The sequence below is a fragment of the Equus caballus genome, chromosome 23 (genome assembly GCF_041296265.1).
Source record: "Equus caballus isolate H_3958 breed thoroughbred chromosome 23, TB-T2T, whole genome shotgun sequence".
NCBI lineage: Eukaryota > Metazoa > Chordata > Mammalia > Perissodactyla > Equidae > Equus > Equus caballus.
In genome coordinates, this window is record NC_091706.1 from 34,641,648 (window position 1) to 34,654,977 (window position 13,330).

A 13,330-nucleotide genomic window follows, 5' to 3' on the forward strand; every position below is an offset into this window, starting at 1 on the left:
CCCCCATCCAGAACCGGAAGTGAGTTACCTCCTGGGCTCAGTGAGCTTCCACAGGACCCTAATAGTCAAGATCCTCAAATACCACAAGGCTTTTAAGGCATCTCATTTTAAACTTTCCTATAAAATATTTCGAAATTATCTATATTTTTTTAGTGAAAAAATTCTTTCACAGAAGTGGTTCTACTTTTTCAATACATCTACTTTTTCAATTGCATCTTGAGAGTCTTATAAATTTTAGGTTACCTATTACCATCTCTTAATTATTCTCATTATATTATTCACTCTACTAAAAATAAATAGTAAATTTTAATTTGATGAGTCAGCCCACTATTCCCTAAACAGTATATTTTTTTCAAGCAGTTTAACTGCCAGACACATTTGAAATGACAAAACACTTCCCTCTGCCAATAGTCCTATGTATCACAGTTAAAAGAGGAGGTAGGGGCAGGCCTGGTGGCATAGTGGTTAAATTTGCGCACTCTGCTTCGGAGGCCTGAGGTTCACCAGTTCGGATCCCGGGCACAGACCTATCCACCACTCATCAAGCTATGCTGTGGCAGGTGTTCCACATAAAAATAGAGGAAGATGGGCAGAGATATAAGTTCAGGGCCAATCTTCCTCAGCAAAAAGAGAAGGATTGGCAGTGGATGTTAGCTCAGGGCTAGTCTTCCTCAAAAGAAAAAAAAAAGAGAAAAAGGTAAAGAAAGTTTCTCGTTAGTCTCAATAAATTTTAATTGACTTCAAAAAATTATGTTTTTGCTGGTCTGTCTCCATGAGCATTCTGTGATGGCCTAGAAGGTAGCCGGATGTCATATTCATCCTTGTATCTCCAGAGTCTCTCCTTGCTCAGGAACCAGCATATGATAGATACTCAAGAATATCAGAGTTCACTTGCTAATTAAGAGGCAGCAGGGTATAATGGTTAAGACAGTGCATTCTAGAACCAGATTGCCTGCATTTGACTCCTAGCTTCATACTTAATTAGCTGTGTGATCTGGGCAAGTCTTTTAACCTCCCCAGAGTCTCAGTTTCCTCATCTGTAAACAAGAGATAATAATAGCACCTACCTGTGAAGGTTGGGTGAGAGTCGAATTTAATGAAAAATGCAAAACACTTAGGGCCTAGACCATACGAAATGCTATCTAAGTGCTAGCGACAATTATTATTTCCTCAGTAAATATTTATTGGCCCAGGTGACTATGGACTGAATGTTTATGTCCCAAGCCCTAATCCCCAGTGTACTTGGAGGAGGTGCCTATGGGAGGTAGTTAGGCTTAGATTAGGTGAGGAGAGCAGGACCCTGCTGATGGGAAAAGTGCCCTTATAAGAACAGGAAGAGAGAGATCTCACTCTTTCTCTCTGCACACACGTACCTAAGAAAGCTTATGTGAGCACACAGAAAGAAGGCAGCCTTCTGCAAGCCAGGAAGAGGGCCCTCACCAAGAACTTGATCACACTGGCACCCTGATCTCAGACTTCCGCCTCCGGAACTGTGGAGAATAAAAGTTTGTCGTTTAAGCCGCCCTGTCTATGGCCTTTGGTTATGGAAGCCTGAGCTGACTATCCTGGATCCAGCTCAGACGGGTTTTCAGCTCGCTGGGTGCCACTTCCTCAATCACCCTTAGGGCCCTCGACCCCAGTTTTCCACGGCCCCTGACTGGACCACTTCAAGCTTCCCAGTGTCCACTTAGATCTTCTCATGGGCCTGTCCTTTGGCAGTTGAGTTGCTTATAACCTTTGATCTGCATATCTATCTCCATCTGGAGGGCTCCTGGCTCTCCTGGTGCGGCTCCCTGCCTGACCAGTCCTTCCAGCCTCCAGCACCGCCCACACTGCAGAAAATAACAGCACACTGCCCAGGGCATCAACATTCGGACCTCCCATTCCTGCCGGTTCCAGCTCCCCTTGCATCTGCTGCTGGACCAGACTCTGTTTTCCTTGTGTCACCTCTCAGTCTCTAATTACATATTTGTGTTTTCCTGTTTCTTTCTGCCTCCCCCCTACACTGCAAGCTCTGATCTGAGGGCAGAGACCTATTCTGCTGACATTGTATCCACTTCCTGTTGGGTTTTCTAGTTCAACCCCACACTCATTCATTCATTCATTCCCTGAACAACCATTGAGCCGCTCCCTCCCTATCAAACACTGATTGACCCTGGACATACAAATAACACCAAACCATCCCTGTCCTCAAGAATGACCCAGTCGGGGGCCGGCCCGGTGGCGCAGCAGTTAAGTGCGCATGTTCTGCTTCGGCAGCCCGGGGTTCGCCGGTTCGGATCTCGGTTGCGAACATGGCACCGCTTGGCAAGCCATGCTGTGGTAGCCATCCCACATAGAAGGTAGAGGAAGATGAGCATGAATGTTAGCTCAGGGCCAGTCTTCCTCAGCAAAAAGAGAAGGAATGGCAGCAGTTAGCTCAGGGCTAATCTTCCTCAAAAAAAAGAGAATGACCCAGTGCAATGGGATGACAAGTAACTGCAACCTAGTATGCAGTAACAGGGATGCGAGTGGCCACGGAAGAGGGAGGGGACAAAGCAGAGAGTGGGCAATCCTGTCGCAGGGGCTTGGCTTGGCAAAGTCTTCACATAGAAGGTCCTTGAGTTAGGTCTTAATAATATAAGTAGATATTTCTTAGGCTGACAAAAGGATCTGAAGCATCCTAAGCAGAGGGAAAAGTATCCCCAAGAGCCAGAAAAGCGATACAGCAAAGAGTGTTCTTGGACCCGAAAGCAGAGCGCGCTGGCAGGAACGCAGCCTGCAGTGCCTCTATGAGCCCAGGGCTGGCGGGAGGCAGGGTAGCCTTCTCACATGAGGCTGTGCACAGAGCAAGGGTATGGCAGATGCCAAACCCTCCAGCTAACACACCTTCCCCTTGCTTAGATGTCGATAAACCACTATTTAGTGAACATGTCCACTGTGCCAACCACTGAGACAAGCACTCTATATGCATTATCTTGTTTAATTTTCACGACCTTGAAAGGTGCATATAAAATCCTCCTGTTTTCAGGTGAAGAAATTCAGGCACCAAGTGACTAAGCAACTTGCCGGAGGCCACACAGGTAAGAAGTGGTGGAGGTGTGATTCCTACCAGGATGGTCTGATTACAAAATTCATGCCTTCTGACACCCACTAAGCCTGGGTAGGTGCCCGAGGGCCCTAGGTATGTCCTATCCCCGTCATGATGAATGTAATTGCCTCTTTACTTATTTGTCTTCCTCCAGAATATGGGTCTCATGAGGGCAGAGACTTTGCTCTGCTCAATATCCCTAGCATCTGGCACAATGCCTGGCAGAGTACAGGCATCAATAGCGCATGTTAAGAATGAATGAATGCATGAATGAACAAGGCTTGAACTCTTTTCCAATGTGCCCTTCTCGATCCCTGTAGTGAAGGAATCCCAGTCATCATCCTGAAACCAAGGCCTGAGTGCAAAACCCAAGGTCACTTCTGCCTTCCCCTGCTTTGATCAGAGGGAGAGAAGCTCCTGCAGCACCAGACTCTGAAGCTGCATGGACAGACCCCTTCCCCAAGTGCAGGGGCTTGCATCACCATCCTCACTTCCCATCCTCAGCCCCATCAGTACACAGAATAGTTACCATCTTTTGAAAGGACTATGGACAAGGTAGGCCCTTGCCTGGCATCTGGGAACTTGGATTTTAGGAAGGTTCCCATCCTTCCCAGGACTAATAAGAGTGGCTGACACCTGTTTTCTCTCTGGGAGTCTGAACTTTTTGGTACACGCTGTGCGGAGGATGTCAATGTAACAAGTCCCCAGGTAAAACGCTGGGCACTGAGTCTTTAATGAACAGGGGAATGTTGGCAACATTTCGTGGGCTGCCACAGCTCGTTGCTGATGGAATTAAGCATGTCCTGTGTGACCCCACTGGGGGAAGACACTTGGAAGCTTGCGTCTGGTTTCCTCGGTCTTCGCTCCATATACTTTCTCCCCTGGGGGACTTTTTTGGTGTTCTTTCACTGTAATATTCATAGTGGTGAGGATGGCTATATGTGAAGTTCTGGGAGGCCTCCAGGAATCTTTGAGACTGGGGGTGGTCTTAGGGGGTCTCAAGACACGGTCTCTCCACACAAACAGGATTGTGAAAGACTTCCTATGCAGTCCTGTCCATTAACCAGAAGAATCACACACCCAGAGCTGCAGGGGCTAGGCAGGAATGCAAAAGTGTGCAACCAGCTAAGTAGGCCTGGGGACAAATAGGTGAGTCTAAAGTAGGTAGCTGCCACTCAGCTCCTGACCACCCGGCCCGCCCCAGGCAGAGCTGGGCAGTTAGCTTACAACCACTGATATTAACCCTCTCGCTCTGCTCAGTGTCCCCAAAGGATAACACAGAACACCTTAGGATGGCTTTGGCCTTCTTCCGAAACCCAAGAGAAATGCTTTATGTCCTCAAATATAATGAGGATTCCTTTAAATTAAAATATAAAATAAAATCAGGAGGCATTTGTCTCGACTCTGTGAAACCAGCAGGAAGGGTGGCACACAGCTCAGCGTCAGAGGACCCAACAGCAGTGGGCTGCTGCCCTTCTTGGGTTTCTTTTCTGTAGCAAATCTTCTGACCTTCATAATGTGGATTGTCAGCACCCGCTCTCAGAATCGGCTTATACTGAGTTACGCTAAGGAGACTCGACGCACGGTAGCACAGATCTTAAAGCTATTAAGCTGAGCGGGCAAACGCATGAAAGGCGGAAAACTGACAGCCCCACTTGCACTAAGGACTCTTGCTTCTGGCTCACAAAGCTCGCCGTGGTTCTAAGTTGATTACAGTTAGCACTGACAGGCAAGAAGGAGAGGAGTCAGTCATGACTCCAGGACTGTGGCCTGAAGGACTAAAGGGGCTCTGTCATCTCATGAAAGTCCACACCTGACCCTGTGGCCCCAAGCAGCATATCCCACTACCCGGTAATGCTGGCCTTCCTGAAAGTGGTGGAAAGGCAAGACCTGCACAGCTACAACACCCACCATCTGGACAGCAGCCCAGTCCTTCCTCTGCAACCAACCCCAGGTGTGTCCTCGCTCCTCTGTTTACGTGGAACAATTGGGGCCCTCACCGGCCTTGGTCACCTCATTACCTTCTGCCCATGCTTTCCCCATCTCAGAGGCTTCTCTTCTTTCAGCTAACGCTCCCCACCAGATCCCTATGTTTCAGGGCCCAGCACTTGTCCATGTCGCTCCTCAATTGTACCCACTCCCCTGGCTCCACGAAGCTCCTGTGTGCACAGGATGCCCAAGGCAACCTCTAGCCTTGTCCCTTCCCTCTGTCTTGCTCCAGGCCTACACTTCCAAATACCTCCAAACCACTGGTTCTGAAAATGTGGTCCCCAAACCAGAAGCATCAGCATCCCCTGAGTACCGGTTAGAGATGCAGATTCTCAGCTTCCTCCCTCCCCACCCTCCGCCCCACCAGACTCAGGCTCATTTTTGAAAACCACTGCACCACACACTGCCACTTGCTTACTCCACGGCTGTCTCAAACAATTCTCAAATGGAAGTCATTTTCTTTTTCTAAATCCAGCTGATGTCCCTATTTCTCTTAATGCTACCTACATTACCAGTAATGCAAGATCAAAACAGCACAAACCAAGTTCAATAGAGTAGGCCTCCAAAATGCCAACAGGTATTTTAAAAATTCACAATTGATTTGTGACTGTAGAGCATGAAGATAGTTGTCCACATGGCAATAGAGAAAAAACACTGCTAGGCAGCTTGGGAAAGAACAAAAACATACTAACCCAAAAATGTCCACCAGTCTACCTCCTTTTGGGAGTACTTGAAAATAAAATAAAGAGTATCCTAACAAAATATGTAAACAATTTGTTAATACGATTTTTAAAGTATATCATTGTATATTTCAATAAGTAGAATGGACAGATGTTAACCAAAATAATATTAAACGATATTTTAGTTAAAGTGTTTAAAATGTCTACCACTAGCACCAATGCATTTTTTGGTGTGTTATTGAATTGACATTTGAGAGGTGCATGATGTTTTAGAGGGCATTAAATCAGCATATGGAATAATATGTCCCTGCCTACTTACTCCCCTTCACCTCCAAGAAGCTACGTATTCCTTAATTCTTCACTCATGTCCTTTGGAACATCAGGTCCTACATGCACTGGGACCTAAAGCAAATAAAAAGATGAGCCCAAACTGAAATAAATGTCAAAAGACCAATGGGCTCAATTTACATTTTCAGTATTCTTCTAAACCACCAAAACTGAGAATCTGTTCAAAACTGATTTCCCTCTTTCTTTATCTAGTTTTCCCTTAGAAAAGAATTTTCTAAAAAAAGTCAAGAAAGAATGGCATAATAAATAAGCACCTGAGAAGATGTTCAACATCATTAGCCATCAGAGCAGAGTGATTCAAAACCACTTCACAGCAAGAAGAATGTCTAAAATAAAAAGGACATACAAGGTGCCGGCCTGGTGGCACAGCGGTTAAGTTCACGCACTCCACTTTGGTGGCCTGGAGTTCACTGCTTCGGATCCTGGGCATGGACCTATGCATCGTTTATCAAGCCACGCTGTGGCAGATGTCCCACATATAAAGTAGAGGAAGATGGGCACAGATGTTAGCTCAAGGCCAGTCTTCCTCAGCACAAAGAGGAGGATTGGCCATGAATGTTAGCTCAGTGCTAACCTTTTTCAAAAAAAAAAAGATACAATAAGTGTTGATGAGGATATGGAAAAATTGGAACACTCATACATTGCTGGTAGGATTGTAACGGGTGCAGCCACTTTGGAAAACGGTGTGGCAGTTTCTGAAAATGTTAAAATAGTGTTATGTTTTCCACTTCTAGGTATGTACCCAAAAGAAATGAAAACATATATCCACATAAAAAATTTGTACATGAATGTTTACAACAGCATTATTCATAATAGCCAAAAAGTAGAAACAATGCAAATGTCCATCAACAGATGAATGGATAAACAAAATGTGGTATACACGTACAATGGAATATTATTTGCCAATAAAAAGAATAAAGCATTGATACATGCTACAAGGCAGATAAATCTTGTAAACATTATGCTAAGTGAAAGAAGCCAGACATGCAGGACCCTATATTGAGTAATTCCATTTTATATGAAATGTCCAAAATAGGCAAATCTATAGACAGAGAGTAGATTAGTGGTTGCTTAGGGTGAGGGAGGGAGGGGCTCGGGAGGTGCCAGCTAAGGGGTTCATGGGGGCTTGGGGGGTATTCTTTTTAGGGCAATAAAAATGTCCTAAAATTTATTGTAGTGACGGTTATACAACTCTGTTCATATACTCAAAACCAACGAATTGTACACTTGAAATAGGTGAATTGTATGGCCCGTGAATTTTGTTTCTCAATAAAATTGTTTTTTAAAAAATGGCCTAAAGCTAGAAAAGAATTACAAACAGACTCAGTTAACTAAAAAGTGTTAGTTACCTCAAATGTGTTGCTTTTTCTGTCTCCTTTGCACTGTAAACTTCTCCCAAATGAGGACAGGAGATAGCTTTTTATCATCATCTGACAGTTTACAAGCACTTTTACAAATAAGTTCCCTTCAAGTCCTTACCACGATCTTAGAGGGGAGAATTACTCCCTAATTTTACAGTCCAGGAGGCAGTGGCTCTGAGTTTATGAGGTTTCCTCCTGCTCAGGCAGCTGGTCAAGGGAAATGTCAGTTTTTCTCTACCTAAATTCTGTGCCCTTTCTTCTACATGTGTAACATCTTGAGGCACCAACATAGAGACTGTGAGGCCAATGCCCAGAGACGACCTAGCTGACCAATCTCAACCATAAGAATGACCAAGACTTGATTTTTCTGGGAGCTGGACTAGCTACACTAATGCTACACTCAAGCAAGTATAATCTAACTGACCACTCATCAGAGGTCTTGTGGTACCACGGAAAAGAACTCTTTGCTCTTTAGGAATTTTTTACAGTTTTGGCTCATCTTTTTATTTGCCTCAGGACCTGGTGCACATAGTACCTGATGTTCCAAGAGATCTGAATGAAGAATTAATGAAACCATAGCTTCTTGAAGGTGAAACAGAGTCGTAGGCAGGGATTTATTATGCTACATGGAGGGACCACGGAAACTACCACGGTCTAGAGTAGGAAGACCCAGGTTGGCTTCAGTTTTTTCGTCTGTAAAATGAGAAAAAAAGAAATACCTCTCTCAACGTTTTTATAAAGATTTAATGAGAATATATCTGAAAATACCGGATTCACAATAGGCACTCAACAAACGTTGGCTGATGCTAAGTCAAATAGTCTAATACCTTGATCTCTCCTCTGGAGACCACTGGGTTCCTCTGGGTGTTCAGGATTCTAAATCTCAGATCTCAAGAATGATGATCAACATCAAAAGGTGTTGATTACATTTGCCACACCTGAAACTATGACTACCTAATTTAAAGGAAAAATTCATTATTAATTTTATTTCATGTTTAATATAACATTGTGCTCTCTTCTACCTTCAGATTAACTTTTCAATTATCTTAGTTTGCATGTGTGTGTTTATTCTAGAGAAACCCAAACCTAATTATATACCAGAATCACCCAAGGTGTTAACAGATTCCAATGCAAAGATTCTCACTCAGTAGGTCGGGGAGTAGCTGGAGAGTTTCCATATTTACTAAATTCCCCACATGATTCCCCAGGCATCACTGAATCACTGGTAAAACCATTCACTGGACAGTTTTTTCTTACATGTGGACTACAAAATAGCATTTGTTCACCAAATAAAACACTGAACTATATTGCCATTTCAAAAGAGAATATAGTGGAGGAGGGAAACTTTTTCCCTTTTGCATTACTAGAATTAGAAGGAAATAACATTCTAAAACCCTGTGACTATAAGAATCTCCTCAATAAGGAGAATTTTCTGCCAAATCTTGCCCATTTGAATTATTTTCATTCATCATTTCAGAGGGACTTTTCAGTCAAAGGAAGCTGGAAGTTCCTTCCTACAACTTGACAGCCTCATTCTGATGAGAATCATAACGCAAGAAAAGTCATGGGTCTCAGAGAAAAAAAGAATCTGGAAAGAATCTGAAAGATCTCCCACTAATCAGCTATTTAGTAAATATTCCAAATATCTCTGATCACCTACGTATTCTGAACCACACTCTCGATCTATGACAATAACTTTCTTAGATCATAAATGAAACCATTTTTATTAGATCACCAGTTCATATCTATGATCTCACTGAACAGCGTGTCCTCAAACCACAGGCTGGACAATTTTAAGGAGATAATTCTCACTATTACAAGGCTTTTCTAAAGTATACAAACATTTGTACAACTAGGAAAAATGTCATTGGACTTATTTAACATTAAAGCAGAAACAAAATAGTTTGGGGTATTTTGGAAAATTACTTCGAATCTTCATTCTGAAGTCTTGCTGTGACCGTCTCTATTTACCAAACAACAGCGCTTTTCCTTCGGGTTTATTTCAACTACTTTCAAAACTGAGTTTGAGTCAGTGTTAAAAAAACCTAAACCCAATATAAACAAGACACCTAAAATGAAGCCAGGTAAAAGAAGTACACAGATGGATTTTACCAGCATCACGTTTAGTTAATTAGTGTAGTTTGAGCCCTGGCGAGCTCCATTCCTTTCAAGCCAAACCAAAAAGGAAATCCTCATGGGTTTGAAACTGGGGGCCAACTTGCTTTAACTAAATTCAGTTAGTTGTTTGCAAAAGCAGTTAGGTAATGCATTACTAAGCCACACCCTACAGATAACATCTCTGAGGGCTGCTTAGGTCACTGCATAACCTGTGTGTTTTTTCTTGTCCAGTTCAGGCTGGTTAAGACCACCAACTCATCAACTGGGCCTTCCTGGAGGACTCATAGACACCAAGGAGCCAAAAACTCCACCCTCAGATCATGGTAAGGCCGCCATTTTGTGAACATGCGTCCCGTGAAGAGCCAGGAAGCTTGACTCCTCTTGCGCAGATCGTCAATTACCTCACCTCTCCTTACCTCCAATCGTCTATTCCCACACTGCAGGCCACTCTACCCCTTTATCCCATAAATATCCCTAATCCCCATTTTTCCAGGAGGCAGATTTGAGATTGGTTCTCCCTTCTCCTCACTTGGCTGCCTTGCGACTAACCGTTTCTCTTTGCAAGCTTGTCCTCTCGGAGATTGGTATAATCTCGCGGCGAGCAAAAGGAACGTGGTTCGGTATCAGGTTTACGGTCGTCTCTAAGAGCCTGTAGCTAGAGTGCCATATCCACCAGGCCAGCAACCCAGGAATCTCCAAATGTTTGTTCATGTTTTGTGAACACAATTTTAGTTTTACTTTACATTCCTATTCCACCTTTTCTATACCCTACAAAAAATATCATTAACAGCATCCAGAGGCTCAGGGGCTGGGGAGAGGAGGAGAATGGCATATAGTTGAATGGGTACAGAGTCTAATGGGATAATGAAAAAGTCCTTGAAATGGACAGTGGTGATAGTTGCACAACATCGTGAATGTACCTAATGCCACTACATGGTACATTTCAAAATGGTTAAAATGGTAAATTTTATGTTATGTATATTTTACACAACAATAAAATAAAAGCATCCAGAAACAAAAAAATCACAGGCTAGTATGCCAACCACTTGTCCAAATCTTGCTAAGGAGCCTGTCACCCTGGGGTCGAGGGGCTGGGACCCATTCGGCTGTGGTGCATTTGTCCCCACCTGGCAAAAATCAAGGTTCAGATGGAGGACTGGATGGAAATGTATTGTGAATCACTTCTTTTCACTGAGCAGAAAACTTCCCTAAACACCACAGGCCAGTGCTTCTCAAACGCTAATGTGCAGGGCCTGGCCCCGTGGCCGAGTGGTTAAGTTCACACGCTCCGCTGCAGGTGGCCCAGTGTTTCATTGGTTCGAATCCTGGGCGCAGACATGGCACTGCTCATCAAGCCACGCTGAGGCAGCGAACCACATGCCACAACTAGAAGGACCCACAATGAAGAATATACAACTATGTACTGGGGGGCTTTGGGGAGAAAAAGGAAAAAAAGTAAAATCTTTAAAAAAAAAAAACGTTAATGTGCAAACAGTCCCCTGGGACTTTTGACTCAGCAGGTCTGGGTGGGGCCTGAGATCCAGTATTTTTAATAGGCCCCCAGGTGATGCCCCTGCGCCTGGACCATGGGCCTCCTTGAAGCAACAAGTCCCCAGAGCACTGGAAAGTAAACAGGCTGTCACCCTATCGGTCTGAGCATCTAGAACACCGTTGGCCTCACCAAGAAATGCAGAGGGTCGAGCGTATCTTTCAAGCAACCTGGTTAAGGACTCAACTTACCTACCAACCACCGTTTGTAAAAATACGCTGAGACATTTGGACAGAAGGACTGACTGAAGGGGCCGCCAGAGAGCACCCCCCACCCCTCACCCCATCCGGGACTAGGAAGCAGCCAAGGACAAGGATAGTTGACAGAGAGGCAGTTTCGCAGAAAGCCCTCATGCAGACTTCAAAACGGGCTTGAAAATACCCTTCTCAAGCTCGAAGAATGCCTGGAATTCAGTGGCCTTTATCCAACATAAAAGTCTCCAACTCAGTTCTGATTGAGTTTCCTATAGAAGAATCTTGCAATGCAGCCCTTGAAAACTGACAACACCCAGCATGTTGATGAACTCGGCCCCTCCCTTACAAATGGGTCAGAAAGTAGAAAAAAAAACAAAACAAAACCTCACACACACATAAGATGCTCGAAAGCCCTGCGGGGCCGGGGGCACAGATCCCCGCTCTGCCGGCTGCGCAGGCCTGCGAGCACCTCTGGGGCTGTACAGCGCGGCTCGCAAGTGTGCACAGTTTTCCAGCCCCGCAGCTGAGATCTGCTGGCCGCCCGGCAGCCTCACCTGCTTTCAGCTAACCAGCGCCTCCCTCAACCCAAGGCACCAGCTCCTGCCCTCTCTAGATACTGCAAACGCTGGCTGCGCCAACAGAAACTCAGAGGCCCTTTTAATCTGGTTAAAGAGAAGCTCAGCAGAAAGTGAAACAGTTCCCATCCCTTGGGGTAGAAGGCTCTAGGCCAGGTAGGAGAAAGAAGGTGGCTCCCAGGCACCTGTAGCTGCTGGAACCCACTTCCGGGCGATTCCCCAACAGAAACCCCGTGACGCGCTGTCGTCCCCTGGGGGTACGAGGAGGCAAAAGTCAGTTAAGCATCCCCAGAGAGGAAAAAAATCAATGCTCAATGAAGTACACCCCGAATCCAGAGATCGGGAGGGGAGGGGGGCATCCACTCGCATTTACTGGTGCTGCCCCTCACCTCCGCCCGCACGACAGATCCACGGCGCAAGCGCCCCGCCACATCCCGCGAATCCCTCCCTCGCCAAAGTTGGGACAGGAGGAAGGCAGCCCGGCGACGCCCGAGCCCGGGCTGCTGCGCCTGGGGCGGCTCTCCTCCGGCCGCCCGGCCGGCTCTCGGGCCCGGGGAGGGACAGGGAGGAGGGAGGGTACTCGCCTGGAGGCGGGTGGCGGCCGCAGTCAGCGGAGTCGGGCGCCGGGCGAAGGCGGCTCTCGGCGGCGCCTGGGCGCGCTCCGTCGCCGCGCCAGCTCCTGGGCCCGTGTCCCCTGCGCTCCCCGCGCGCGTCGCTGGCGGCGCCTGGCCCGAGGCGGAGTGCAGGAGGCTGCCCCGGGAATGGGCGGGAGCCAGTGGCCTCGGCCGCTGCTCCTGTGTATTATTGTGACTCAAGCTATTTCCTGTTTGGAGGTTTAGAAGAAAGAAAAAGAATATGCAGGGTGGGGGCAGGGGGAGGTGGGCGGCGGCGAGTCAGAGAGCGGCGATTCGGAGGGGACGAGGGTGGCCCGCGGCTGTCACCTGCGTCCTGGAGATCCCGAGGGTGCCAGACGTGTCACCTCGGGGAAGGACGCAGCTTCTTGCAGCGCTACTTTGGGGTGTCGGGAAGGACGGAGGGGAGCGTCACACACGCCACCCAGTGGTGGGGCAGGGGTTGGGGCGCGGAGACCGCCTCGTCCCAGAGCCGGCGCGCCCACTCCCTTGCCTCTTCCCTTCTCTGCAAAACCGCTGCTGAGCTTTCTTCCCGCCCAGGGCGACTGGAATTCTCTGTGCTGCTTTCTTTATTCCTGCCCAGGTCGGCTTTCCGATCCTCCCCAGGGGTGCTGGCGAGGAAGGGCTCGGCTCTGCTACCTTCAAAAGACCACGAGAGGATGGTTGTGGGCCATTGCGAGTGTCTATCCGATGGTATTGGGGTCTTTGTTTTTGTTGGGGGGGATGCGAAGCAGGTTAGTGATTTTGGTGGAAAGTTAACTTTTTATGATCGGCTTCCGTTCCCCTGCCCCCTTCCTTTTTCCTTCGCCCTTAG

General features: G+C 46.6%; 1 protein-coding gene across 14 annotated transcripts in view; it reads right to left on the minus strand.

The window, feature by feature from the left end:
- TJP2 (tight junction protein 2) overlaps positions 1-13,330 on the minus strand; it is a 115,762-nt gene that overhangs the window by 99,413 nt on the left and 3,019 nt on the right. For 5 of the 14 annotated variants that reach the window (XM_070248664.1, XM_070248655.1, XM_070248652.1 and 2 more), the window contains exon 1: positions 12,469-12,608. The exons of 1 other annotated variant lie outside the window; for it this stretch is intronic. The gene's annotated coding sequence lies outside the window, so the exon portion shown is untranslated. Of the gene's footprint in view, positions 1-7,983; positions 8,142-12,468; positions 12,616-12,825; positions 13,054-13,330 lie in introns of those variants that run through there. 8 more of the 14 variants (XM_070248665.1, XM_070248656.1, XM_023627245.2 and 5 more) reach the window with 5 other exon arrangements.